Here is a 3,710-nt window from a genome sequence, read left to right as displayed (position 1 = left end):
AAGAGGTTTAAACCAGGCAAAAAGGTTTAAACACTTTAGAAAAGAATATGGCTTATGCTGACTACAGTACTGATAGAGTTCTTTCTACTTTGTCTTATTAATGTCACCAAAAAAGAAACAGACTTCGATGAGGAGTTGTAGTTAGGAGTCTGAAAATACTAGTTAGGGACAGAACTAAGTGATCTCTATACTTTAGCTGTATTGCTTACTCCCTGCCTGTATAATCTCACAGCCAGGTTAAAAGGCAAAAATGCTATCTAATCAGGAATAATTAACCAAATATACTCAGTTACCTGCTAGACTGTGGACTTATCAGTAGAAAATAAAACATGCAATCTCTACTGTAAGGTGCTTATAGGGGAACAGTCTTAAAGATTACTAACAGTAAAGCTTCTCTGTGTTCTTTGAATAGATAAGAGCCTTACTTAAAAAGAACAAAGTATACACTAGCAATGAGTCATTCAAAAAAAGATTATACTGAATGACAATAGTAAAATGGATTTTCAGGGCCGGCCAAATAGCTCAGTGGATTAAAGCGCCTGCAGGGAGGTGCAGGGGCTGGGGTTCGATCTCAGGCCTGCTGTGCTGACCCCACACCCAGGTGCGCTGAGACAGCGATTGAGACTGGGTGTGGTGGCACATGCCTATAATCTCAGCACTTGGGAGGCTGTAAATAGGCGGATCACTATGAGTCCATCTAGTAGTGAGACCCTGAACACCCTGTAGACTCTTCTCTAAAATACAGGGCGGGGGAAAAAAAAGGATTTTCCTTGCTAAAATATAATATATTCAAGGCTTATAATGAATAATTAACTTATGCTTCTTTCTCATAAGCAGCAGGTTGGACTGTTTCTCAACAGCTCTGGGTTGAATCTCCACTACCAAAAGAGAGATATTAATTTATACTTATTTATGATAGGCAAGTACCCCCTCCTCCCCACATGGTTTTCTTTCTGCAATACGGGGCCCTTTACACTGAGTTGCATGCCCAACCTTTATTTTTTATTTTTTATTTTTACCTTTTATTTATTTGGTATAGGGTCTTGTTATGCAGTTTGAACTCACAGGGATCCTCCTGTCTTGTCTCAGCTTTCCCAGGGCTAGGATTACAGGGGGGCGCCACCACGCCCAGTCTCAGTGGCCGGCAAGGTATGCCAGGGTTGTAGGCCCAGCAGAGCCAATACTGGGGATTGAACTTGGGTCCTTACACTTGCCAGGCAGGCACTTAGATCACTGAGCTATCTCCCCAACCCATGCTCAGTCCTTTTTACTTTTATGTTTTTAGACAGGATTTCACTTAAGTTGCTAAATTGTACAGGCTGGGCTTAAATTGGACATCTTCCTATCTCAGCCTCCCAGAATGCTGGGATTACAGATGTGTGCTACTACCCTGAGCTATAATAGTTCATTTAATCTTTCCAGCAGTACAGTAATTTAGGGACTTACTTTTTTTGGTTTTTGTCAGTATTGGTGATTGAACCCAGGGCCTAAACACTCAGTGAAACCTTCAGCCCTTTTAAAAATGTTTTATGGGGCTGGTGAGATGGCTCAGTGGTCTAAAGCACCTACTTAGAACAAGCTTAGCAAAGCACATGGACCGCAGTTCAATCCCCAGCACCACATGCCAGCCAGCCCTGCCCCCTGGTGGGCTGAGCTGGCCACACACACACACAAAAAAAACCAAATAAATAAAATAAATAAATTTATAAAAATGTTTTATGTTGGGCCGGAGAGATAGCTCAGTGGAATAAGCGCTTGCCTGGCAAGTGCAAGGGCCTGAGTTCAATCCCTGGTTCTGCACACACACAAAAAAGTTTTATGTTGAGATAGGGTATCCCTAAATTACTGAATTGCTCAGGCTGGGCTCAAACTTGTGATTCTCCTGCCTCAGCCTACTAGACTGCTGAGATTATAGATAGGCATGTACCACCATGCTGGTCACTTAGAGACTATTCTTATCCCTATTTCACAGATGAAGACACAACAATATTTGTATGGTTCAGTGACCTGCCAAAAGTTACGTGACTTAAGGAGTGGCATACCTGGGATTTTAATGCATGCTATACTGCCTCAGATTTGAATAAGGTATGCAAATTATGTAGTCTCCTTTCCTGAAATGGAAGAAACAGTAATTTCTAAGGTTAGCGAACGTGTGGCTGCCTCAGGCTGGATCCTAAAACCTCTGCTCTTCTACCCATTATGCATGAATTTTATTCCCAAAAAGGAACAGCAAGCAAAGCTGCTATACTTGGTTCTACCACCACCCAAGTCCATGAGTACCAGAAGCTAGGCAACACGTTCATCTACCCTTGAAGAAACAGGAATTACTTAACAAAAGAGAAAATAACTTTATTTTTAATATAGTTTTGGTCTTGGAAAAATATATTCCTAACAGGAATCAAAACATTTTAATTACTATAACAGCATATTTTTAAAGAGTTGATTTCTAAACCAGGCATAGTATTGCACATTTGTAATCTCAGCACTGGGAGGCTGAGGCAGAAGGACTGCAAGTTTTAGTCCAGCTTGGGTAACGTAGTGGTTTAGTGAGACCCCGTCACAAAATAAAAATTGAAAATGTAAAAGGTTGGGGAATGTAGCTCAGTGCAGAGAATTCTGAATTCAATCCTCAGTACCACCAAAAAGCAGAAGGTGAGAGGTAGGGGTGGGGTGTCTAAACTATGATTAAAAAAAAAAAAAAAGTTATGATGCAGTTGTGAAGATGAAGAGGGCAGTTATATGGGACAATCTCCAATATAGTGTAAATAAAAACAATCAATGGAAGTGTACAGGGTGCTACCATCTGTCTGTAAAGGAACAAAAAAATATGCATCTGAAAGTCACACAAAGATTGGTCATGCTGCTATTTGCTGCCACTAGAGCAAGAGAAGAGTTGGTAGTTAGTAAACAAGATGGGAGGAAAGTGTTTTGGCCAGATACTTTTTGAACTTCCGCATTTCAAGCCACATAAATCTCTAAACCTACTCAAAATTTAATTTTTTTTAGCTGTTCTTTTACTGATGAAAATAATTCTATGTCTAGGGTAGACACATATGCTTTATATTTTGCCATCTAAAAATTATGACATGACACAAAATGCAAAGGACATAATTTAGCGCTGTTTATCAAAATTCCAATGTATTTACCCTTGCACCCAGCAATATTACTTTTGAAGATTTATCACCCAGGTAGATAACTTATATAAATATGAATTATCTTATATAGAACATTACTTGTTCCATTGTTTCTAATAGCAAGAATAGAAAAACTCATTGTCTAGCAATAGGGAACTAATTAAAATAAACTATGGTGTATCTACACAACAGAATACTAGGTAGCTGTAAAAAAGGCTGGTGTCTATGTTCAAATAAGGAAAGACCTGTGGATATGCTGTTGAGTTCAGAAATGACAAAGACCAGTATAAGTAGTATGCTACTACAGGAAAATAATGAGTATGTGCACAGGAAGGGTGGGTGGTAAACAGCACACAGAATCAGCCTTCTTAAATATGTATTTCCAAACTGATTTTAGAACTATATGAATGTATTAACCATTCAAGAAAATTTTCCTAAAAAAACCCAAAAAACTCAGCATACAGCAGTGCCCCAACCAGAAATATTTTATTAATTTTTTATATTATCAGCATTATACTTTTTTATTCAGTCAGAAACACACACACACACACACACACACACACACACACACACACA

The 3,710-nt window shown here is 39.0% G+C and overlaps 1 protein-coding gene across 3 annotated transcripts in view; it reads right to left on the bottom strand.

The window, feature by feature from the left end:
- Positions 1–3,710, bottom strand: part of Mcm8 (minichromosome maintenance 8 homologous recombination repair factor) — a 45,420-nt gene that overhangs the window by 3,226 nt on the left and 38,484 nt on the right. The gene's annotated exons all lie outside the window — the stretch shown is intronic.

Source organism: Octodon degus, unplaced genomic scaffold (assembly GCF_000260255.1).
Source record: "Octodon degus isolate 3935 unplaced genomic scaffold, OctDeg1.0 scaffold00060, whole genome shotgun sequence".
Taxonomy (NCBI): domain Eukaryota; kingdom Metazoa; phylum Chordata; class Mammalia; order Rodentia; family Octodontidae; genus Octodon; species Octodon degus.
Note: the sequence above shows the minus strand (reverse complement) of the source record. Positions and strands in the feature narration are given on the sequence as shown.